This window comes from Chiloscyllium punctatum, chromosome 5 (genome assembly GCF_047496795.1).
Source record: "Chiloscyllium punctatum isolate Juve2018m chromosome 5, sChiPun1.3, whole genome shotgun sequence".
Classification (NCBI taxonomy): domain Eukaryota; kingdom Metazoa; phylum Chordata; class Chondrichthyes; order Orectolobiformes; family Hemiscylliidae; genus Chiloscyllium; species Chiloscyllium punctatum.
Window position 1 is genome coordinate 128,208,327 of NC_092743.1, and position 26,846 is coordinate 128,235,172.

Here is a 26,846-nt window from a genome sequence, read left to right on the forward strand (position 1 = left end):
TCTCCTTTTGTCAGAAGCAACCCTCTAGCTTCAGCCAAACATTCTGTAAAATTATCAATCTTAAACCCCAGAAGTTTTATTCTAAGCTATGGGTATTTTTCCCCCAGTCAACGGGAGTAGGTCAATCTCTCATATTGTAAACTGAGAGCCGAATGCACAACTGTTTATTTGTTCACTCATAAACTCTTGCAATGAAAACTCATGCCTCTCAGCAGGTATTGAAGCTACATCTCCATGAATTGTTTGTATGCAGTTGATTAGGGCTGGCAGCCTTTCACAATGTGTGAAATGCAGGATAAGTGAGGTGCCAACCTTTTGGAAAGCAATCTGTTGTCAGGCAGTGATAGCAGTCTCTGAGAGAAGTGTTTTGAGCAGCAGCGCCTCAATGGTTAAAAGCCTCTCAGACTCTCATTTTCATTAAAAACAGTCTCTTGCTGTGCACTCTCCTTGGTGACCTCACTGAATTGCTGACCAGTCAGGGACATAATGCCTGAGCTGTTAAATCCAGAACTGAGGATTAGAGTTCTTAATTGAGAAAGAATTGCAGGTCAAGATTTTAAGGTGTTTATTGTTACAAGTGAACAAATGATTTGTGAAAACAAACATAGACTAATAATAATGAGTGGGTAACACACCAAACTAAAGCAAAGATAATTTCCCATTAATTATGTCGCTGAAATACGATGCATTTTACTTGTTACCATGCTCCCAGCAGATATGAAACATAGAGATATATAGCATGGAAGCAGACCCTTCAAACCCATCCATGCTGACCAGATCTCCCAAATTAATCTAATTCCATTTGCCAGCTTTTGGCTGATATCCCTCTAGTCACTTCCTATTCATAACCCAGATGCCTTTTAAATGCTGTAATTGCAACAGCCTACCATTTCCTCTGACAGCTCATTCCATATACGCACTGCCCTCTGCATGAAAATGTTGCCCCTTAGGTCCCTTTTAAATTTTTCCCTTTTCAACTTCTACCTATGCCCTCTAGTTCTGTACTTACCCATCCCAGAGCAAAGAACTTGACTATTCACTCTATTTGTCCCTAATGATTTTATAAACTATGGCCTCTGACACTCCAGGGAAAATAGCTGCAGCCTATTCAGCTCTCCCTCTAGCTCAAACCCTCCAACCCTGGTAATATCCTTGTAAATCTTTTCTGAACCCTTTCAAGTTTAACAACATCTTTCCTATAGTAGGAAGACCAGAATTGAACGTAGTATTTCAAAAGTGGCCTGACTAATGTCCTGTGCAGCAGCAACATGACCTCCCAACTCTGATACAAAATGCACTGACCAATAAAGGAAAGCATATCAAATGCCGCCTTCAGTATCCTGTCTACCTGCGGCTCCACTTTCGAGGAACTGTGAACCTGCACTCCAAGGTCTCTGTGCAGCAACACTCAGCAGGACCTTGTACTTAAGTGTATAAGTCCTTTCCTGATTTGCCCTACCAAAATGTAGCACCTCACATTTATCTAAATTAAACTCCATCTGCCATTTCTTGGCCCATTGGCCCATCTGATCAAGATCCCATTGTACTCTGAGGTAACCTTCTTTGCTGTCCACAACACCTCCAAATTTAGTGTCATCTATAAACTTTCTAAGCTCCTCCTATATAAATGATTTGGATATGAATATAAATATTGAAAAGCAGTGGACCCAGCACTGATCCTTGTGGCACATCGCTGGTTACAGTCCTCCATTCTAAAATGCAACCCTCCACCACCTTCCTCTGCAACCTACCGTTGAGCTAATTCTATGTGCAATGGCTAGTTCTTCCTGTATTCCATGTGATTTTAATGTCATTAACCAGTCCACTGTGAAGAACCTTGTCAAATGCCTTACTGAAGTCCATCGCTTTGCCTTCATCAATCCTCTTCATCACTTCTTCAAAAACTTAATTAACTTAATGAGACATGATTTCCACACACAACGCCATGCTGACTATCTGTAATCAGTCCTTGCCTTTCCAAATACGTGTAAAACCTGTCCCTCTGAATTCCCTCCAGCAAATTGCCCATCACCGATGTCAGGCTCATCGATCTATAGTTCCCTGATTTCTTTTTCTTGCCATCTTTCTTAAATAAATCCACCACATTAGCCTACTTCCATTCTTCCAGCACCTCACCTGTGGCTATCAATGATACAAATATCTCAGCAACCACTTCCCTAGCTTCCTAGAAAGTTCTAGGGTACACCTGAATTAGGTCCTGGGGGTTTAATCCACCTTTTATGCATCTAGCACCACCACCTCTTGAAAAGTGTTCATATTACAGATGTCACCATTTATTTCACCAAATTGTCTAGCTTCCATATTCTTCTCCATAGTAAATGCTGATGCAAAATACTTGTTTTGTATCTCCCCATCTCCTGTGGTTCCAAACTTAGGCAGCCTTGCTGATCTTTCAGGGGCCCTATTCTCTCCCTAGATCCCTTTTGTCTTTACTGTATTTGTCGAATCCCTTTTGATTTTCCTTAATCCTGTGTGCCAAGGCTATCTCATATCCCATTTTTGCCCTCCTGATTTCCTTCTTAAGTATACTCCTATTGCCCTTACACTCCTTTAGGGATTCACTTGATCGCTGCTGTCTATACTTGCTTTTTCTTGACCAGGACCTCAATTTCTCCAGCATTCTGTACACCTACCAGCCTTGCCTGAGCAGAAACATACCGTCACCGGATTCGCGTTACCTCTTTTTGTTTTGAAGGCTTCCTAGTTTCCATCTATTCCTTTACCTGCGAATATCTCTTGAAAATTAAGCTCAGTGCTCCTCTCAGTTCCTCAGTAGGGTGAGTTGTCCAGTGTCTTTGAAAGTAATAAGCTCAGTTTTCTGAATATCTGCAAATCAATTTTCAGCACCCAGGCCCATTCTGGCAATTCCTTGAGCTTTAAATCTCTAAGTCCCTTCTCTTCAAACAGTGAACCAATTCTCACCAATATCCTGCTTGGTGGCTATGATAGAAAGATTTTCCGCTACTTTTCACAGTTGAAGTTCCATTTCCTTGTCTCAGTCTCAATATCTGTGTCCAGAAAACTAGTTGCCTCTTTTGTTTCATGGTATGAAAACACTAACTTCATTTTCTACTGAGTTGGTTACAGATTACATGCATCTGCAGATTTGGTACGATCTTACAAGCCCCACCCTTGTCCCTCTATCAAAGAGACATTTTAAAACGTAACCATCTTAAAGTATCACATTCGTAATACTTATCACTGACTCTCTAACTAGAACAAATAGCCTTTCACTAGTTACCATGTAAAAAGTATTGCCATTTTAGCAATATTTGTTTAAATCTTCCTTCTGTTTCTATGCTCCTGTGATCCTAGTCAGAGTATAAGTATAGCAAGTTACTAGTGTATATAGTGCCTTACATAAGTGATTTGCAATGTTTGAAATATTCTTTGTTGAAAGCAAATACTGTCCAGACTGAAATCTGAAATACAAACAGAAAATGCTGGATAAACTTGCAGTTTTGACAGCAGGTTTCTCTTCCACAGATGCCTACTAGACATGCTGAGTTTGTAAAGCATGTTTTGTTTTTATTTAAGTATTTTTAATTACAGTTCTAAGGGAATACAGATGCATGATTTTTGTATAGCAAAATATAGGAACAATGAGAGAAATCACCCATGAAAGCTTTTTGGTAATGTTTAAGAAATAAATGCTAGTCAGGGGACCAGAACATATTCTAGCTCTTGACATCTGTTAGGAGATTGTTTATGTCTGTCTGAGACCAGATTGAGCCAGTTTGATGCCTCCTTGTAAAGATGGTACTAGGTCAGTATTGCAGTGAAACATTAAAGGAAATAAAAGCAGACTGGTATATGCTGATGGCAGCCTAAGGTGTTTTACAGTTAATTAAATATTTCTGAAGTGCAGTCATGTTGTAATGTTGATATGTTGAGTATGCCAAATCCTTTTACTCCACAATGTTCTGACTCAGTGGTGGGAGTGCTACCATTAAGTCAAAGTTGAACTTGTAGACCCTGTAACTTTAATCGTGCCAATGTATTCCAATATTGTGTTTCAGTTGCCAAATTGAAAGCAGACCATAGACTACTGGCTTGTGTGCATCACTTCCAATCCTTATTCAGTTCAAGTAACACTCTAGACAATTTGCATATCATGTGCACTCAATGAACAGTTGAGTTTCTGGGAGTAACGATATAGCCAAAAAGTAGGGAATCAATTTTTACATGAGTAGCAGTTTCAAGGAGTTGATATTCACTGTCTCCCATTATCTTGTTGTCAGAGTTACCAGCTCAGAGATTGTTTCTGCTAATAGTGCTGCCAAGAATGACATAAAAGGGATGTAGTGTGCACCAGTGAAGCAATGATCTTGACCATGTGTATTGATGATATGCAGTTATGAGGAGTTGAACAGCTGTCTTCAATGATGTGCTATTCTGTAATTCCATCCATGAGCAGATTTGCATCAGGTTGAATTTGACTTCTGTGGTACATGAATGGTAAATACAAAGGGTTTTAGACTTTTGACCGAGAATTGCGAGTTGCCTTTTACAACATTAGCCAATACTCAAGGACAGGTCTGACGAGCAGTCAAAAGGGAAGAACTGCAGGTGCTGAAAACCTGCAATAATGAAAGGAAGGGCTGGAAATATTTACATATCTGGCAGCGTCTGTGGCAAGTAAAATAGTTGGAGTTTCAACCAGATGGCCTTTCATCAAATAAAAGATCATCAACTGTAATGCCAAGTGAGATTTTGCTGGGGTAGTGGAAGTCCTGTTGTCAGGTGGTCATCACCTTTTGGGAAGGAAGTCAGACTTTCCCATGCTGTTGTCAGGAGGGAGCAAATAAGAGCCAACACTCTAGGAGGCAGCTAGTTAAGGAAGACATGAGGGGCAAATTTGTTATACAGAGGGTGGTTCGCGTGTGGAATGAAATTCGCGAGGAACTGATGGATGTGAGTAGAAGAATGGGAAAGGTTTGGAGGGATTTGGGCCTGGAGCAGGCAGGTGGGACTAGTTTAGTTTAGGATTATGATCGGCATGGACTGGTTGGACCGAAATGTCTGTTTCCATGCTGTATGATCCTATGACTCTGTTTTTGAATCCTGCTGTTATTTCTAAAGTTGCATTTATCAAAATATTAAAATTAAAAATGAATTTAATTATTTTGCATCTTAGACTTGTTGAAGTAACATAGTTATGTTTGTTCACACTCAAAATTCAGTTCAGAATTCAAAATAAGCAAGAATCTAATTGCTGTCCATATGAAAATGCTGTCACGGTTCTGTAACTTCTTTCTGTTTATCTTTTATTCTTTTTCTGATCTATTTCAAAATTAATCAATCTGAAAATGAAGCTATATATTTAAGAGTACAATTAAGAATGTGTGGACATCAAAAGCACGCATCAACTGAAGCTGCAAATAAATCACTGACAAAAAGAAACATTTTAATGAGGTTTTATTTACACAATGTAAGTGGTGTGAATGCTGACTGGATTGAAAGACAAAAATAAAATTTAATTCAGTTAGAAATAAAGAGCCTAATTCAGTTAATGTAGTTTTGGTAGAATACCTCTTCTATGACATGTAAATGATGAACTGTAAATTTGCCATTTAGCTCTCCTTTTTTAGTTTATTGAATGTTACAGTTTCGAAATATGTAGCAGCAAAGCTTTACTTTTAAACAAGATCAAAGGTTAGCTTATTTGACATTTATTGCTGTCATGCTTTCTCGTGCTCATTGCTCTCGTGCTTTCTCTCTCTCGGTCTCTCTGTCTCTCTCTCTCTTCTTTCTTCCCCCCCCCCCCCCCCCCCCCCCCCCCATCTGTCAAAGCAACTTATTTTTATGTATCATTACTGGTGAACAACCTAAGATGGCTGCTATTGCCATGTGACCTTTGGGAAAAGCCAAGTGGTTTTCTATTTAAGGCACTGGCACTTCTAAACCAGCCCTTTTCCTACCTGTGGTTCTTTGCTGCTGTTCTGGTCAATTCCAAATCTACACAATCACCGTGACTCATTATGAAACTTTATCTCATGGTTGAGGCTGTAGTGAAACATAAATTCATTGAGCTTTGTCTTTTGTCTTCTGATCTGCAAAGGATATCCACCTAAAGGGATTCTGTTCTGTCCTGTGAAGTTTATTAGTTTGTTTTGTTTCACTACTATCTGTACCTATAGTTTTCATGCTTCTTCTTGAGCTAATGTATTAATTAGCATGTTTCTTTCAAACAGGGCTGCGGCGTGTTGTTTTGTGCTTTACATACTTGACCTAAGACACAGTTAATTTTCCTTCTCAGGTGCCAGCATGATGGTGTATCAATTTTTTTTAAAAAAATCTCCTTTCAAAAACAGACTTTGATGAAGATGGCTGCCAAAGGGTCTAGGTATCTTTTACAACTTCAAACAGAATAACTATCTTATTGAAACTTCCAGATAGATTTTTGAAAAAAGAAAAATTTGGTCATGGGTGTAATACCGGAGGCTGGTATCCCATCACCCATTATTACAGTCCTTGACATTAATCCTGCTCCTTCTTTGTGAACAAAATCTCTGACACTCCTGATTAGAGCTGTCGGCCAGGTCTCCCTGACGGATCAGACTAACAGCCCCAATCAGGGAACTCCAGTATGAGGTCCACCTGGCTGACCTTGTTTAAATCACTACATTCATCCCCCTCTGAGTTCGAGGTCATAAGCTGGTTCTTTTTTTTTGTAGGCCCTCCTAGGGCATTTTAGTACTGAGTCAGGTTTTTCCAACTCTGCCTCTGATATGGCTGGTGTGTCATGCACAGTAGCTCACCTCTTGTGCCTAGAGCATCTCAGACGAAACTCATTCTTCTTCGGGTGGCAAAGGTGTGAAAGCAGCAACATCTGCCAAGACCATCTCAGATTCCAAAGTATCTTCAACACTCGACAGAGAAGGAGACTCCTGGGTTCTGGAAAGGCTGTTGATGAGCTGGGCATGTTTTGCTCCCAAAGTTTGCAGCTTTTATCTGCTCCACAATGCTGGTTCAGGACTGTTGCATCTACCTGAACCACACCTTTCATCAACCATGCCCCTTACCCATGCAGCGCCATTCTCATAATTCCTGCGTCAAACTTCATCCTCTGAAGTAAACTGTCCCTCTTACTTAGTGGAGTCTTCTGTCTGGTGTTCCTGATGCCATATCACCCTCACCCAGGTCTGGGAAGATCTGATTTAACCTGGTGTGGCACCTTCTCCCCATTAGCAACTCTGCTGGAGCTAGCCCTATAGTTAAATGAAGGATGGTCCTATAATTAAATAGGAGCTGAGACCATTTAGTGTCTAGTGAAGCTCTGGGCTGTTTCTTTAATCCTGCCCTTATTATGGCAGGATTAATAACTCTGGCAAAAGGTGTCTTCTCTCAGTCCAGGCCCAACATTGCTGTGGCTTCTAGAAGCCTGGTATGGTGGAATTGGCTTGACACCTGTCGAGATGATCTCCTGGTGTGGTGGTCATGTCCAAGAGGCGTGGTCTTGTCCCAGCTTGGAAGTCTTTGACAGTTTCCAGGTGTTCCAGCAGCCCAACGTGAAGGTCTAGTCCCGGCATAGACATCTCATCTTGGTGTGGTGATGTGGTCACAGTCCATGTTTCCAGTGTACCTTGAGCCCAAGAGCCATTAATTAAACTGTGATGAATTTTTATTTCTTTTACTTTTTTTTTACTTCTGTCATTAATTCAGGCGCTGTGGTATGGTGACTTGTAAAACCTTTCACTTTTTTTTTGTAAAAATTCACATAATAAATTTCTGTACTGTCCTGTTCTATGATGGATGGTATGGATCTGTCGTTATATGTCAAATGCCATTTGACTTTAGGAAATAGTCCAATTCCCTGCTGGTAAATGGTGGCCCATTCTGTGATTAACTTTTCTGGTAGTTCGTGTATTGCAAAATAAATGCATGCAGTTTTTTTTCTATCATCGTCCTCATGTTTGATGAATGAACTCTATGCAAGTCCAGCCAATTTGAGTGGGTGTCCACAATGGCTAGTAACATTGAGCCCATGAAAGGACCTACACAGCCAGCATGTGACCAAGTCCAAGGTTCACCTGGCCTTTCCCAGAAATGTGGGGAGCTGCTGGAGGTAGTGTTTGTCCTTGTTGGCACTCTGGGCACTGCCCCACTAATGCAGCTATGCTTATATCCAATCCTAGCCCCGGACATAACTTCTTGCCAACATCTTCATTTTGGGAATCCCTGGATGACCCTGATGGACTTTAGTCAGTATCTGGCAGCACACCTTTGCTTGGGACAATCAATCTTGCTTCCCAAAAATAATATGCTGTCCTCTACCACTAAACCATCCACTAACTTGATCAAATTTTTTGAGGAGGGGACAAAGATAATTGACAAAAAAGCCATTGATGCTGTCTACATGGACTTCAGCAAAAGTTTGACAAGGTCCCTCATGGAAGACTGTACATAATGTGTGATCACTTGGCATCAGGGGTGAACTGTCAGATACAGAACTGACTTAGTCATAGGAGACAGAGGATAGCGGAGGAAGGATGCTTTTCGGAATGGAGGGTTGTGATTAGTGGTGTTCCACAGGGATCAGTGTTGGGACTTCTGCCATTCCTGATCTACATAAATGATTTGGAGGAAAAGGTAGCTGGTCTAATTAGTAAGTTTGCGGACAATACAAAGTGAGGAGGATTGTCAGAGGATACAACAAGCTACAAATCAGTTGGAGGCATGGGTAGAAAAATTACAGATGGAGCTTAATCCAGACAAATATGAGGTATTTCATTTTGGAAGGTCAAATACAGATGGAAAATGTACAGTTAATGGCAGAAACCTTGGGGATATTGATATGCAGAGAGATTTGGGTGTGCAGGTCCATAGATCACTGAAGGTGACAGTGCAGGTAGATAAGGTAGTAAAAAAGGTCAATGTATGCTTGCCTTCGTTGGATGGGGCATTGAGTATAAGGATAGATAGATTATGCTGCAGCTTTATAGAACTTTAGTTAGGCTGCGTTTGGAATATTGTGTATAGTTCTGGTCACCACACTACCAGAATGATTGGATGCTTTGGAGAGGGTATAGAAAATGTTTACCAGGATCTTGCCTGGTGTGAGGGATTTTAGCTATGAAGAAAGTTTGGATAGACTGGGTTTGTTCTCATTGGAACAAATCAAGTTGAGGGGTGACCTATTAGAAGTTTATATGATAATGTGAATGGCATGGATAGAGTGGAAAGTATGAGACGTTTTCCCAAGATAGAGAGGTCAAGTACTAGGGGACACATGTTCAAAGGTGCAGGGGAGGAAGTTTTGCACACAGGGTGGTGAGTGCCTGGAATGCAATGCCAGAGGAGATGGTGGAAGCAGACATAATAGCAGCATTCAAGAAGCACCTGGAAGGATACATGAATTGGAAGGATACGGTTCCTGTAAGTGATGACAATTTTAACATGGAACGGCAAGATTTGTCGGCATACTCTTGGAGGACTGAAGGGCCTGTTCCTGTGCTGTATTGTTCTTTGTACTGTGTTCCAGTCTCTCTGGGTCCAAAAAGGTTTCAATTCTGGTTGGCCCTTCGCTTTCCCACATCACTACCAGCTGCTTCAGTTTTACTAGAATAGGACCTTTCTGTCTCCAAAGTGTGGCATTATCAGGTGTGTCTGAAAAATGTAAAACCATTACAGACTTTTCAAGTGACACACCAATGGTGGTACTATCTGCTGGTGGGAGGCAGCATTTGCTACTTAGCCTCCCGGATGGTGTTCCAACTTCTAATTATACGCACTTGGAGCTCACTGCTGAATTCAGCTCAAAGCTATGGGAGGCAGTGTCTTGCCCTCTTTTTAAACAGACCTAGCAGGTGTTTATGGTCTGTTATTAGTACAAATTTATGTCTGTAAAGATATTGATGGAACGTCCTGATTCCAAATATGACTGTCCAATCTTCCTTCTCTATCTGGGCACATATTATGTTCTGCATTAGCCAAAAGTCCTGGATTCGTATGCTATTAGGTGATCCCCTCCAGTCAGCCACCGATGAGTTAATTCTACCCTGATGCCGTACGGGGAGGCGTTGCATGTCAACATTGGATCTTACTTGGGGTCATAGTGTGCCAACTCCTTAGTGGATGAAAGCTGTTTCTTCACTTCCCTGAAAGCGATAGCTTGGCTTTGCGACCATTTCCAAGGCTGACCCTCTTCAAAGAGTTGATGATAAGGTGCCAGGATAGAGGCCAGGTTATGTATGAACTTTCCATAATAATTCACCAGCCCAAGAAATGAACGTAAGCTCCGGTACAGACATGGAGCGAGGGCACCTTAGATTGCCCTCACTTTATCTTCCAGCGGGTGTAGCCCATTCTCGTTGACTCTTGGTAGGTCACCTGGGGTGCCTGGATCACAAATATTTCCCTAATACACCCACTTGGGGAAACTTCTAAGGACAATGTCCAAGTTCTTAAGTGCTCCTTATTGGTCTTCCCTGTTATTAGCATGTCACCTAGCTAAATGGCAGCCTCGAGTGGACTTTGTAAAATGTTCTCCATCGTCCACTGAAAAAATGCACAGACTGACGATACTCCAAATGCAGTCTCGTATATTGGTACAAACCTTTTATTGGGTATTAATTGTAGCAGGCTTTTTGGGAATCCTCATCGAATTGCAATTGCAGGTACACGTGGCTCGTGTCCAGCTTTGTGAAGGACAGCCCCTTGCCAGCTTTGCATACATATCCTCCATGCGAGGCATTTATCTAGACGTGTAAAGCAGTTTACCACTTGTTTAAAATTCCCACTGAGGCGAACTGACCTGTCTGGCTTCACAATCTGTACAACTGGTGTTGCCCATTCCACAAACTGGACTGGTTTGATTATTCCTTTCCTTTCCAGCCTCCTGATTACTGCCTCTATTTTTGCTCATAAGGCAAATGACACTGGGCGGGCCTGCAGAATCATTGAATTGCTTCCTGGTCAACATGCAACATTGTCTTGGCACCTTTGATAGTTCTTCGACCTTCTTGAAAAGCTTCCAGGAAGCCATTTTCTAAAGGAAACATGTGAAGCCAATCTAGGTAAATCTTTCTCGACCAATTTTGTCCTGTCAAACTTGGGCCCAAGCCTTTCAACACAGTCAGTGGTAACTGAACCAGCTGCTTCTCTTATGAGGGTGTAGCTGAATTTGGACTTTTTGATCTGTAAAGGTTCCCCAGGATAGGTTCTACTAAAAAGTGGACGCAGGAACAATTCCTGTGGCAAATCACTGGTCACAGGCCTCCAGTCCTAAAAACAACCTCCACTACCACCCTCTGTCTCTTACCATAAAGCCAATTTAGTATCTAATTGACAAGGTCACCCTGAATCCAATGTGATCCAACTTCACTAATTAGTCTGCCATGTAGAACCTTATCAAAGGTTTTAGTAAAGTCCAAGTAAACAACTGTTCTGCCCTGAACTATCTTTTTGGTTACTTCCTCAAAAAACTCAACCAAGTTTGAGAGGCACGATTTCCTATGCACAAAGCCATGCTGATTATCCCTAATTGTTCCTTGCCCCTCCAAATGCATGCAAATCCTATCTTTCAGAATCACTTCCAACAACTTACCCACCACTAATGTCAGATTTACAGGCCTGTAGTTCTCAGGCTTCTCCTGACCCATCTTTCTAAAATAAAGGCACTACAGTAGCCACTTTCCAGTCCTCCAGCACCTCACCCATGGTCATAGATGATGCAAATATTTCTGCTAGGGGCCCTGGAAATTCCACCCTGATTTTCTCTCAACGTCATTGGATATACTCAAATCCCCTCTGAATCTCCTGCCCCTTACCCCAAAACTATGCCCCCTTGTGATTAACCCCTCAGCCAAGGGACTGGCCTGTTCACTCTGTTCTCTATTTACTCTGTCCATACCCCTCATAATCTTATACACCTCAACCATGTCACCCCTCAGTCTTCTCTGCTCTAAAGAAAACAATCCAAGCCTCTCTAGTCTTACCTCTTATCTCAATTTCTCCATCCCTGGCAACAGCATGGTGAACCTCCTCTGTACCCCCTCTAAGTGCTATCACATCCTTCCTGTAGTGAGGTGACCAGAACTACACACTGTACTGTGATCTAATCAATGCTCTGTTTAACTCCAACATTACCTCCTTGCTCCTAGACTCTATGCCATGACTGATGAAAACAACTGTCTCCTATTCCTCCTTAACCATCTTATTTAATTGCTCTGATTTCAGGGATTGGTGAATAATTGTCTCAAGACCCCTCTGTTCCTTAAAGTTACCCAGTGTCCTGCCATTCATTAAATACTCCCTCCTTTTGTTTCTTCTTCCAAAGTGTATCACTTCGCACTTATCAGGGTTAAATACCATCTACTACTGGTCTGCCCACCTGACCAGCCAATCTATATCTTTCCTGTAACCTACAACCATCATCTTCTTTGCTATTAACAACTCTACCAATCTTGGTATTATCGACAAATTTGCTTAACACTATTTTCCCCCCCCCCTCCATTTTCATCTACATCATTTATGTATATAACAAACAATAAGGGTCCCACTACTGATCCTTGTGGTACACTGCTAGACACTAGCCTCTAGTCATTCAAACAGGCTTCTACCACTACCCTTTGTGTCCTTTACTAAACATGTTTTTGATCCATCTCGCCAAGTTTCCCTCCATTCCATGTGCTTTAACCATTTCAATCAGTCTCCTCTGTGAGACCTTGTCAAAAGTCTTGCTAAAATCAATAGAAAGTACATCAACTGAACTTTCTTCATCCACACACTTCATCACATTTTCAGAAAATTCTAACAAATTAGTTAGACATTACCTCCCTCTGACAAGGCCATGCTGAATATCCCTGATTAACCTGTGCCTTTCCAAGTGGGTATTAATTCGCTCCTTCAGAATGTTTTCCAATAGTTTCCTTACCACTGACGTGAAACTCACTAGTTTATAATTTCCTGGTTCATCATTACTCCCCTTCTTGAAAAATGGAACCACATTTGCCATTCTCCAGTCCTCTGCACTTTATCCTGTGGCCAGAGAGGAATTAAAAATTTGTCATTGCCCTTGCAATTTCCTGCCTTGCCTCCCACAGCAGATGCAATTCATCTGGGCCATGGGACTTTTGTGTTTTTAAGCCCAAAAAAACCTCTCGAGACCTCCCCATTTCCTATGTCAAACTGTGCAAGTTCCCCAAAGTCCTTTTTCCTGAATTCTGTACCTTCGTTCTCCTTTTCCAGAGTGAAGACTGAAGTGAAATATTCATTCAACACCCTTTTCAATATCTTGCAACTTCACACACAGATTGCCCCCTTGTCCTTAATGGGCCTTTCTCTTTCCCTGGTTAATCTCTTTCCTTTAATGTACAGGTAGTTCTTCTATAACGCAACGGTTGTGTTGTTATGCAACCCTGCATTATAGAAAAATCACACTTTACAAACAAAGCTTAAAGTGTTGCTGATATAATCATGCTATAGCCAACACATGTTTTAGAAGTTTGTGCTTTAGAAACAGTATCCCCAATTCATCAATTGTGTTAATAAAATGCGCGTTATAGCAGAATGACTTGTATTTATAAAATATCTTAGGATTCACTCGTCCTATTAACAAGTCCTTTCACATGGGGACTTCCAAGATATTATCTCTCTTCATTGCAGTAATTGATGCTTGAATTAAAAGTGCTACACCACCAACCTTTTTACACCCTTCTCTATCTCACCTAAAGATCCTATATCATGGAATATTGAGTTGCCAGTCCAGCCCTTCCCTCAACCATGTTTCTGTGATTGCACTAGGAACATAGTTCTATGTTTTAATCCATGCTATCCATTCATTCATCAATTTTACCTATTACACTCCTAACATTAAAGACCATCCAGCCTTGTCTTATTGTCTTGATACTCTGCATAGCTGAACTCACTGTGACTTGCTTCCTTTGCTGTAGCATTGTGTCTGTTTCTTCAATATTCTGTGTCCCCTCCTGCTGCCAGACGATTTTAAACTTCTCCGAACAGCACAATCAAATCTACCTGCAAGGAAGTTGATCCCAGCATGGTTCAGGTGCAGGCCATCCCATTTGTACATGCTCCATCTGCCCCAGAAACAGTCCCAGTGATCCAAAAATCTAAAGCCCTCCCCCTTGCACCAATTCTTGAGCTATCCATCAACCGTGACTGCCTCTCTAAATGTGCTATCCACGTAATTCTCAGCCTCATGTCTTTACACACTGCTTGAGCTCCAATACTCTGACCTCCAGCCTCTGCTCTTGGGAGTACTTCCTATACCTGTGGCCATCTAGGACATTGGCAGTGTCCAGGACTCCCCACATATGTCACGTGACACATTCTACTTGGCTAGCCTCTCCTAACATCTCTTAAATTTACGATCAATGCCTTGGACTAGAAGTTATTAGACTTATTTTGTTAGACTTCCTACTCTGTGTCACTAAGGTCATGAAAATGTTAACTTATAACTGAGCTCCTGCTGCTCTAAATCCACAGGATAAGAAAGTGTAATTGTCATGTGCCCAGTACTCACCAACTTGGAGCCTTTCTCACCTTCTGACGTCAACCAAAGCCACACTGAAGATTCCCGCTGTGTTCCTGCAGCTTCCCAGATACTGTGTTCCCGCCTCCCAGCTATTGCTGCTCTGAGCTAGGTGCCCTGTAAAGACACACATCAATACTAAATAATGAAGCATCTAAAGAAGGGAGGAAATGAACACAATAACTATAACTAGAGAGTAGTATTAGGATACTTAATGGAGTTAAATGTCGTTAAGTTCCCGGAACCGAGGGCTTGCATCTTAGGATTTTAAAGGAAATAAGGTCCAGAGATAGTGGATACACCAGTAGTAACCTTCTGGAAATCTAGATTCTGGAAAATTCCCAGAAGGTTAGAAATTAGCGTCTTATTCAAAAAAGCTGGGGGAGATAAAACAGGTTGGTTAGTTTAACATCTGTTGTTAGCAAAGTGTTAGAGTTTATTATAAAGGATGGAATAGGAAAGCATTTAAAAATATGTAATGTGGTCAAGCAGAGTTAGTGTGGCTTCACGAAGGGAAAAGCATGACTAACATTTTTTTTACAGTCCCTGTGAGGAGGTATAATGTAGGTTAGATAAAAGGGACCCAGTAGATATAACATATTTGGATTTCTAAAAGGTGTTCAATAAGGTTTCACACATAAAACTATTAAATAAGATAAAAGCCCATTAGTATTAGGATAGTAGATTGGCATTGATACAGTTTTGGCTAATTAATAGAAAACAACACCGGGATAAAGTGGCAACCTGTAACTAATGAGAGAGCCACAGTGATCAGTGCTGGGGCTACAGTTATTTGCAGTATGTATTAATGATTTGGATGAGGAAAGTCAGTGTTCTTTGCCCAAGTTTACAGTCATCAGAAAAATAGTTGGGAAGGTATGTGGTGAGGATGATACAATGCACAACATGGGGCTTAAGACTGGTTAAATGAGTTGACAAATATAATGGTGTTGGAAAACATGAAGTAATGTGCTTTGACAGAAAGAATAGAAGTGATTTGTTATCCAAATAGACTGCAGGAGGCTGCAGCACAGAGGTGTTTGTCAATCCTTGTGCATGAGTCGTGAAAAGCTAGTATCTGGCTCAACAGATAATAAGGAAGTCATGATGAAGAGCGTATGTTCGCAATATTGATTCTCCTCCTCGGATGCTGCCTGACCCCCTGTGCTTTTCCAGTGCCACACTTTTTGACTCTGATCTCCAGCATCTGCAGTCCTCACTTCCTTTTAGGTAATAAGGAAGGCAGATGGACTGTTGGCCTTTCTTTCAAAATGAATGGACTATTAAAATAGAGAGGGCGTGCCAAAACTTTACAAGACAATAATTAGACCACACCTGGAATACCGTTAACACTATTGATCCTGTTATTATAGAAAAGATACTGGCATTGGAGACCATCCAGAACACATTCACTACATTGATTCAGAGTATGGAGGGTTTTTCTTATGAGGAGAGGCTGAGTAGATTGGGCTTGTATTCGCTGAGTTTAGAAGAATGAGAGGAGATCGTATTGAAACTTAGGATTCTTAATAGGACTGATCAGGCAGATGCAGAGAGGTTGCTCCCCTTGTGGGAGAGTCTAGAACCAGAGTGACAGCTGAGAATTTTTGAGAGTAGTCAGTCTGCTGGAGTTCATTATCACAGAGGGCTGCTGAGGCTGGGTTATGAAGTATATTAACAAGACTGAGATGGACAGGTTTTTAATGATTAAGGGAATCAAGGGTTATGGAGAAAAGCAATGAAGCAGAGTTGACAACTGTCAGATTGCAGTGATCTCGTTGAATGGTGAAGTAGACTCCATGGGCTGAATGGTCTGCTTCTGCTCCTATCTTTTGTGATTGACCCACAACACCTACCCATGCAATCTCAGGAGGCATATCATTTATCCTTTTCCTCCTCCCTCCTCATCGTGCAGTATGTCAAAGACTCCTTCCAAGTGAAGTTGCAATTTACCAGCATTTCTTTTAATCTTTGACAACCACCTGATGAAGGAGCGTCGCTCCGAAAGCTAGTGCTTCCAATTAAACCTGTTGGACTATAACCTGGTGTTGTGATTTTTAACTTAATAAAAGTGAAGTACTGTACTTGCAAGAGATCTGAAATAAAAACAGAAAGTATACAGAGAATCTCAGGCTGGTAGCATCCACGGAGAAAGAAGTGAAGTTACTGTTTTGAGTCCGATGACTCTTCTGAAGTATTAACACTACCCTGGACCTAACTCTCTTCTCCTGAAACACACTCTCTTCATTTTTTGTTCTATGATACCCAGAATCTGTAGTGTCCCTCATTCTTCCTTTTTATTCCCTATCGTTTTCATCCAGCATCCGTTTACAAAACATATTACATCACTTTTCCACTTCTCATCTCTGAAGAAAAATTATATTGGACTCAAAACATATTAATCCTTTATTCCTTCACAGATACTGCTACACCTGAGTTTCACCAGCACTTTGTGTTTATTTCCCTTTTCGAAAATCTGCAGTACTTTGCATTTGTGTGACGCTGCTTCTCTCCATCTCTGTCTCTGTGACTGTCTCTTTCTCACTCTTTTCTTTCCTTCTCACTCTTTTCTTTCTCTCTTTCTTTTCTTTTCTCTCTATTCCTTGATTTCCCTCTTCCCCCCCCCCCCCTCAACCGTTTTGGCTGTTTGATCTATCTTCTGCTGAAGACACATAAATTGAGAATCCATCGTCAGTCCCTCACTGTACATCAGTCTCTTGTCTGACATACTCATTTCCTTGGTGGGCATGCACAATTTTTCCCCTGTCATTACCAGGACCCACTCAATTGTACACCCCAGTGGCTCTCTGATGAAACAACATAAACTATTTCTTCATATTATTGTAAGGATACTCAGTCTTTTGTGAATTCCACTTGGTCCACAAAGTTAACTTTATTAACCTTCTCCAATTTCTATTGTTTGTGCTCCATCTCTCTCTGCCACATTTTAGACTAGATTCCCTACAGTGTGGAAACAGGTCCTTTGGCCCAACGAGTCCACACTGACCCCTCCGAAGAGTAACCCACCCAGAACCATTTCCACCAACATGCAAACTGCACACCATGCGCCCCCAATCACCCCTCTCTTCTCTCTTTTTTTTATTTCCCCCCCCCCCACCCCCCGCCAACAAAATCCGCTGCATCATCTCTTAATAATTTAATTATAGTAGAAGTAAGAGAGCCAGTTGAAAATATCAGTGAATTGTTAACGGTCAGAATGTTGGTAGATTCTTCCAGAATGTAAAATTGATCTGCATTTACATTGTGGAATACATATAAATTATTGCTATAGCCTGAACATGTCAGATGTCTTGGTACAACTAACACTTGTGTTATTCTGGGGTGATTGTGAGAGTTTTGAAAATGATCTGTGGATGGTTCAGCAATTTTACTAATATTGTGTGAGGAAGACTGTTCCTGAAGGCATCAAAGGCAATTAAAACCTGACAATGAGCAGTCACAGATTATTGCTTGAATCTTAATGCAAAGGCTTCTCACTTAGATGTTTGTCAGTATCCATAGAGCCTTTCTGATTTGCAGCTTCTCCACGTGCAGTTGTGTGGGAAAGTGATTAAGCAAGTATTGTATTAGGAAGTTCATGTGGAGTGGGGAAAAACAGAGTTCATGCTCATTAGTCAAAGAAAATTCTTGAGCGAATCATCTTCTGCAGTGGTTTTAGAAAATTGTTATGCTGTGCTTCAGCCAGATGTTTGAACTATTCCAAGGGATCTCTAGGGAAACAGTTTGCTTCCTTCAGCGACTATTATGGTATGGAAAATTACTTTAGTCTCAGTTCATTACATTCTATAATCCTATTTGTTTAATGTTATTAGACAGCTGCATCAGTCAGATATTATATTTGTTCTTACTGCATAACTTATGATTTTCATAGTCAATGTTTACCAAGCAGACAAGTGGATACATAACTGTAATTTATCTGGGTAGTGATAATCAGATAAAACCAATTGATGAACTTGTGCGTTGAATGAAACTATGTTTTACACTGTGGTGTTCTGCAGTGGCTTCGAAATGTGTGACACGTTTGTTTAATTGCAACTACTAATGCACATCACACATGCAGATCTACTTCATAATGGATTTTTCACAAGTCACAATGCATTCCTTTGTGGTTTGGTCTAATTAGTGACTGAGGGAATTTTACGCTGCTACAATATGTTCAAAGTCTTGGGTGATGAGGGGAGAAAAGTGATCAATTGTTTCGGTATATATGTTGACCCAGCTACTTAAGGTAGCTTATTTGTGCTGCAGTGAAATGTTTTGCATTCAATCTCAGACCAATAATTATGGTTTCTGTGGTCTCCAAAGTAGCTCCTCATCATGCAATATTTTAGGATGAGTTCTCATGCTGTAAGTTATTACATACTGTAAAAAATGAATGTATATATCCTATGATGTGAATTATAGTAGCAATGATATTAAAGGACCCACACATTGACATCGTCCATCGTGTCAAAATGAATTGAGACCTGGAACATCAAGAGCATCATTAGCAACCCTAGCAGCAAAAGACCTGAATATCGCACTGCTGTCATACCAGTGATCTCCAGTCTTTTGATGCCATGGCTCTGAATTAGAGACAGTGGGCAGGAGAATACCAACTCTCTATGATTGGTTTTGCCATAAAAAAAACAAACCAGGTGACCACCTCAGTGAGCTCCACTTTTGAATAAAGAAATGCCTCGTGACCCTTTGACCCATCCTAACCCAGAACCACAGTTAGTAGTATGTGCTGCTTGACCCTAGAAACAATGCATGAGGCCAAAGGGAAATTCTATTGCAGCCTTTATCAGTCATTGACCCATGTCCCAAAGGGAGACAAGCTGATTCTTGGCGACTTCAATGTCGAAGTTGTGAGGAAAACTGACCTCTGCAAAGCAGTGATTGGCAATGAAGGCGTTGGGAAACCAATAACCATTGCAATGCTCCTCCCGATGAAACGCCCAGAGTATAGTCTGGTCAAAACGAACAATTGTTTCATCAGGAGGACAAGTGCAAGATGACATGACAGCACGCTCACCGGAGACATTGGCAACCCCAGGGCATCAATGTGGACTTCAACAGTTTCCTCATTTCCCCTTCTCCCACCTCGCCCTAGTTCCAAACTTCCAGCTCAGCACTGTCCCCATGACTTTTCTGGACTTGTTCTACCTGCCTATCTCCTTTTCCACCTATCCACTCCACCCTCTTCTCACTGACCTATCACCTTCACCCCTCCCCCACTCACCTATTGTACTCTATGCTACTTTCTCCCCACTCCCACCCTCCTCTAGCTTATCTCTCCACACTTCAGGCTCACTGCCTTTATTCCTGATGAAGGGCTTTTGCCCGAAACATCGATTTTGAAGCTCCTTGGATGCTGCCTGAACTGCAGTGCTCTTCCAGCACCACTGATCCAGAATCTGGTTTCCAGCATCTGCAGTCATTGTTTTTACCCGATTAACTACATCATGATCTGAGCATGGGACTGCAAACATGTTCACATCACCATGTTATGACAAAAGCTAATGACTGGACTGACCATCTGGTCTACTTTATAGAATGTAGAACATTACGGTGCAGTACAGGCCCTTCGGCCCTCGATGTTACGCCGAACTTTCTCCATCTCCTTAGGCCAAATGTAGCAGTGGTGCCAGAAAATTCAAAGCTGACGGGTTTGAGGACTGTGTGAAGAAAGACCTACACAGTCAGTGCCTCACATCCAATCTGATGATGCACAATGAGCAGGACTGCAGAATGTCCAAAGCATCTGGTCTGCCCTTAAATCCACTAAAAACAGCACTTGCAAAGAGACTGTAGGTTTCTGTACAAAGAAGCTGGTTTGATGAGAATAACCAGGAGACCAGAAGCTGCGTAATCACAGTTGAAAGGTGTTCCTGAATTGGAAGCATGACCAAACTGTGAAGGAAAGAAGTACGTTGACAGAAAAATGAAGACCAAGCTCTAACGAAAGCCCATGGTTAAAGAAAAGAAAATATTTGGAAAAAACGCAGGAAACATTGCAACTCACTGACAGCCATGACATGCTTGGATCCTTCAGGATGTGGAGCTGCTGGTTTTGGACTGGGGTGGACAAAGTTAAAAATCACACAACACCAGGTTATAATCCAACAGTTTATTTGTAAATACTGTTGGAGTGCTCTGAAACCTTATACTTCCAAATAAAGCTGTTGGACTATAACATGGTGTTGAGAGTTTTAACTTTGGATACTTCAGTGCAGTCATGACCATCTACAGTCCAAGTACATAAGGACCTACTATTCAAAGTAAGAATGGAGTGGTGCTCAACAGTGTCAGGGAGTCAATCAGTGCTTGTTGTTAGGAGCACTTTGAGAATTTTCTCAACTGAGATTCACCTCAATGTAAGTGCCCTTATTCTCATCCCACAGCATGCTATTTGCCACCACCTCAGCACAACCCCAGCCCAACATGGGACGTTCCCTCCTGATAGTGGACAACCAACGTGAATACAGGTGCAGATGGAATCCCCACCAAAATGCCACAATAGAAAACATTCTTTGCCTCAAACCCAGTACCAAACTCGTGGTCTACCAAGCAATCATGTTACCTGACCTTGTGTGTGCATTGGAGATGTGGACAAAACCTCAAATCCTGAGAGAAATACCACCAGCAATGCCTCTGTAAAATCCTGCAAATGTAAAGGCAGGTAGTCACTTTAATATCAGTCTCCTCTCTTAGGCCACATATCCAGCAGCAAGGCACTGATTAGTATCTACAACTGCTTTGAGGCAAATTGCCTTACAGAAGACTTCCAAAACAAACTCTTTACTCTAAGCTCTGTTACAGCAAGCTGTTATCTGGATCATAGAAATGGTTACTGTCACCCAAACTGGAGAAAAAAGCATCCACACATGTACCATTAAGCTTGAGCACTTCCAACAGGTCTATGTAGATGCATAATATTCATGATTTGGAGATGCCGGTGTTGGACTGGGGTGTACAAAGTTAAAAATCACACAGCTCTAGGTTATAGTCCAACAGGTTTAATTGGAAGCACTAGCTTTTGGAGCGCCACTCCTTCATCAGGTGGTTCCATAATATTCATGTCATTGCTATCAGTCTGACACTGCTGTTGAAGTTGCCGATATGTTATGGACCAGATCAAACCCCCTGCAAATATATCAAGGGGATTGCCTACACCCTAACATTTATCTTACATAAATTGCTGTGTATCAATGTAATTTGATTGATTTCACTATTTGGCTTTAAGCAAAACTCACTTTATTCTTACCGTATATTTTTTTAAAAGTACAAACAAAAGAAAGAAAAAATGCTCTGCCTAACTTTATTGGAAAACCTAACAGAATACTAGATTATTTAACTACTAAACAGTATCTCATCCAATATCATAATACTCCATGAACACACCCTTGGGAAAGGCAAAGTCGGGAAACCGAGAGGGAGAGCTTCTGCAGCCAACTTGCAAGCTCTAACAGTTGTTGAATGCTAAACTAAAACCCTGTTTCTGTGGGAGCCTGACTCCACCCATTCAGGTTGCTTCTATTGTTCCAATTTTTAAAAAAAACCAAGGCCTCACAAGCTGTTTACTTTATTGGCTTGGAGATGACAGCTTAGTACCCATGGCTCTTCAAAAACAAACAGGAAGAAACACAACTCTAAAAGCCATAGTTTTGTCACCTATACAACAGTAATTGGATTATGTCTTACAAAAGATGTATTTGAAGATATTTCCAAGTGATAATATGGAATGGGATTAAATACTCTTTTAATAAGTAAAATATTCGCAGCCTGGAAGTAACATGATCAAAATTCTGCAAATAAATTTCCCCAACACTAAGTTGACTTCACATCTTCAGCAATTTATTGCAATTATATTAAACTTAATTCAATCTTAAAATCATTTAAAATTAATCTAACATAGAGAGGGCTGTCATTATAGCTACCAATGTCTCAGCAAATATCATCTTTGAAATATTTAGGCATCTTCATCCAGTGTATTCATCGTCGAATATTTATAAATTTCTCACACCCATAATTTTCATCACTTCTCCTAAATATTCAATGGTATTTAATGAAATTTAATTGTGTAGTACTTTTACAAAAATATACCCAGCATTCCATTAAATCTGCCCAATATTAAACAATCATCATGCTAAAAATGTTAATTTAAATGTTTCCTTACAGTCACTGTGTCTTTTCAAACTTAATGTTGCTGTTTCCTTTATCATACATTACCCCATAGCAGGTGATTGGCAGAAGTTGGAACGGCTTGCAGGAAATAGTCAGTATGCAGGTTAAATGGATAAAGAATTTGATTCTTGACATGCACAGCAACCAGGATATGGTCCTGTCTGGTGTTGATCATAGAGTCCTGAAAGTATTATTTTCATGCAGTGAGTTTTGCTAATCAAATGTATTTTGTTTTTTCCTTTTGGCTCAGATTTAAAATTAATCATTGAACTAGTAGCTTTTCAATCCTGTCAGTCAAATGCAATAAAAACTTTATGACAATGGAGAGAGGTCAGAAGTGGCAAGGGAATATGAAATTTAATAACTATTTCAAGAAATGTATTGAAAAATAATGAAGTATTTTTTTCTCAATCATTTTTAAACAATCAGAAAAACACGATTGACGTTCAGACTGGAAATCCATTTAAACTATAATGTGTGCTTTTAAGTAAGATATTTATTAAGGCCAGTCCAAGATATTTATGTGCTTTATAACCACAGTGGCTGCTGAAATTCTGTGACTTTGAAAACTGGCCATTTACACAATGAGATTTGAGAATCAGAAAAACTTAGAAAAATAATTTCTCAGAGTAATCACATCAGCAGTTGAGAGTCTACAGTGAAGCATGTTATGAAATGTCTGCAAAAGCATAAATCTATTGGCAAAACTACTTTTTTTTTGCACCATGCATTCTCCAGTTCTTGAATTATGTTAGATTGAAATTTGTATTTAATACAATGTACAAAGAATTAGTCAACCATTGCTGTAGTATAGAAAACCAGCATAAAATAGGAATCAGCCTTGGTGTGTAATATAGCAGTCAGGATGCATTGTGGGGATAATAAATCTAATACATTTTATGACTTTGTCTCCAATTTAAAGTTTGGTTGGCCAGTGTAGGAGATGTCCTATATTATGAGAATTGTAATCAAACTCTATGTATCAAATTTTAAACTGCTTTAATTATTGTAACCATTAGTTGCACTTAATGTATATCTTACCTCATGGTGATAGTGGAAGAGCTTTGTCCAACTAATTGACTTGCAGGTAGTGTTAAGTAGCTTATTGGGTAAAAGCAATGGAATTTTCACTTATAGCAATCTTTCAGGTTTTTCAAATTAATGTACCACAATTCCACATCAAGTATTCTTGCATTAGGTGTAGCATGTGTTTATATCTTTTGTAAAAAGGCTGCTTTTTTAATTCAAACAAAGAAGCACTTTCTTCTCTCATCAATGTATTTCCTTTTCATTTAGCATGCTAGCAACTCCCATGACCTGAATGAACAATTATCTGAATGTGTTAAATTGTGAACAATTTTGTGTCCTAAACTTTAAAGCCAGTAAATTGAATTAAATCATGCAGTCATTTTACAGCTCCTGGGTAGAGAGTTGATGCATTGATCACAATTTGGTTGTTCACATTGAAGTCCCAAAACTGGGTGGAAATGCACATCCGAAACTCAGGAGAGGTGGGAATCCCACTTGACTAGTCATCCTTAAACCAGGCTAATTTTGGGGACAAATAAAAATCGAAGAATTTCAGATGCTGGGAATCAAAAATAAAATCAACAATTGCTGGCGAACTTTGGAAAAAAGGTGTCTGGACCCGAAACCTTAACTCTGCTTTCTCTCCACAGATGCACCTGACTTTTGAGTTTTTCCAACAGTCTCTAGTTTTGGGTGACACTAGTTCAAATCCCAGCGTGATGGCTGGTAAAACGTAAATTCAATGAGTAAATCTGACATTGAAAGCTAATCTCAGCGTTGGTGATCGTGAAACCAGCCTCAATTGTCTCAATGCTTATACTCTTCAGAAAAGAATCTGCTATCCTTACCTGGTATGGCTCCTTTCAGACTACATCCTCACTATAGATGCAGGTCCTCCAAAATTTGCACCGATGCAGTATGTTTCAGGGACATCGAGAATTCATTCCATAGCTTTCTAATGGACTAGAACAAGGAAGGCAACCGCCTATCTCCATATCAAGTCAAGGTACAGGGGGCACCCATCCAAGTTACTAGAAGGAAACTAAATAAGTGGACCAGCATTGGAGGTGTTCACTGGGGTATATAAGTTTGTCCCCACGCGTACTTGTGTAATGCCTGATGAAAAAAAATGTTGAAGTATGAATTGAAATGAGTTATACAATTATTTCAAAACACCACTTGATTACACAAAAATTAAATCCAGTGAGGTTTGATCTGTAAAGTTGAGATACTTGAGACCACCTGTTATGATGGCCTTTGCGCATTCAGTTGCCATCACAGGGAAATGAAGGCTCCTGAAAATCAATCAGTGACCCATGCCTCTGAAAGAGTGATTTTTGGTTCTTCATCCTCTCCACTTGTGCTTCATGAAAGTCTGCTGATCAAAGAGTTGCCTATCTCCCTACCAGACATGTCAGTCTTTCATTGTTCGATCCCTCTGTAATGCCTTCATCAAGTGACGCTATTATATTTTTTGATGTAACTTTTTCTCCTTCTGTAGACATGGCTCACACAGTGACCTTCCCGACTGCAGCACTTTTCCCCTCTGTACCACTGGGTTGGACAATGTGAAGCAAACAACATACAGGAGTATTGTAAGACCTTCCCTAAATCTACTGAGGCACCAGAATACCATCTATAAGATTTTGGTGGACTGCTCAGTTATAGCCATGTGGCAGTGGTTATGTCTGTTCTTTGTCTCTGAGTCAGAGTTGCATACAGGAGTCAGAAGCCATGATCAAGTATATCTCCCCTGCCCACAGAATCTAGTAATGAGCATGGCCTGAAAGGCTGAGGTGATTGTGACTCTGTCTGTCTGTCTGTATGTCTGTCTGAGGATGTATTAATCATGAAAACTTCTGGAAACCTCAGACCACCGACATGAAGTGCTCTTGGTGCTCACGCACAATCTCTACATTGAGTGAGTGAAAGCCCTTTAATTCATAAGGCCACCTAGTTACTGTGAGGGAGTTTTGATGGCCACATGTGTGATTTCAATGACCTGCTGCACTGGTAAAAACTCGGTCTTGGACTTGCAGCTGATAGCCCTCCTAACCTAACAGGCCTGACCTGTTGTGGATTTGATAGGTAGACCAGTCTGCTGGTACACTCAATGCAGGGATCGGCTACTGACTGGAAAGCTCACCTAGATCTGCAGACAATCCTTGGAAAGAACTGTAGGCCAAGAATTGGCATGCCAATGCCACCTTTAAAGTAAGTCATTGGTTTGTTGCTACTTCTCAGTGCCCTTAACTCCTGTTCCATTATTCTACTTAATTCCATCACTAAACTAAAACAAAATGTTGTAGGTGGTGCTGGAAATCTGAAACTAAAAGAGAAATTACTGAGGAATCTCGGGAGGTCTGGCAGCATTGTGGACAGAAAACAGTTAGCATTTAAAGTCCAGTGATTCCTCTTCTGAATGTTGTGAAGAGGAGAGGTCGCTGGGCTCTTTCTGTTTATTTTACTAATCCTGTCATTACCCAACCAAATAGGTGTGGTCTGGAAACACACACTCCTGGACTATTCATCGAAGCTAAGCCTCTGTTGGTACACCTATAGAGCCAGCTACAGCCTTCTGTGAACAGGATGTCCTTATCCCAATGTGTCCTTCCTGTCCAGACTCCAAGGCCTTTCTCTGGCCACTAAAATACCCTGACTGCTGCAAAGTTGCAGCACGTAGCAACCAGCCCGTCTCTGGGCCACCTCGTCCTCATTGGATGAGAAGACCGATTCCAAACCTTAATCGCAGATGAGGCCTTCACTCCCTTGTTACTCTGACAGCTTTTGTTCTGCCTCCTTTTTGGATCTGGGAGAGATCTCTCCAGCAGCAGCAATTCAAATTGGGACTACCCTCTGCTGAGCCATTAAACCTGATAACTGGGCTTGGTTGAGAAGACGTGTGGCAAATACATTAACAGACCTACCATTTATCCATCATGACTGCTGACTGATTTCTCACCTAATTACACTTGGTGAATTGGCATGGTCTTTGACTGACCTTGTGTCTTTGCTAATATTGCAAATACCTGATAAAAGACTTCTTTAGCAGCACCTTATTTATGTGAAGTGCCTTCCTGTCTCCATTCGGTCAACTAGTGACCTGCTC

The 26,846-nt window shown here is 40.8% G+C and overlaps 1 protein-coding gene across 4 annotated transcripts in view; it reads left to right on the forward strand.

Annotated features, from left to right (window-relative positions):
* Positions 1-26,846, forward strand: part of pag1 (phosphoprotein membrane anchor with glycosphingolipid microdomains 1) — a 153,449-nt gene that overhangs the window by 52,478 nt on the left and 74,125 nt on the right. The window lies entirely within an intron of this gene.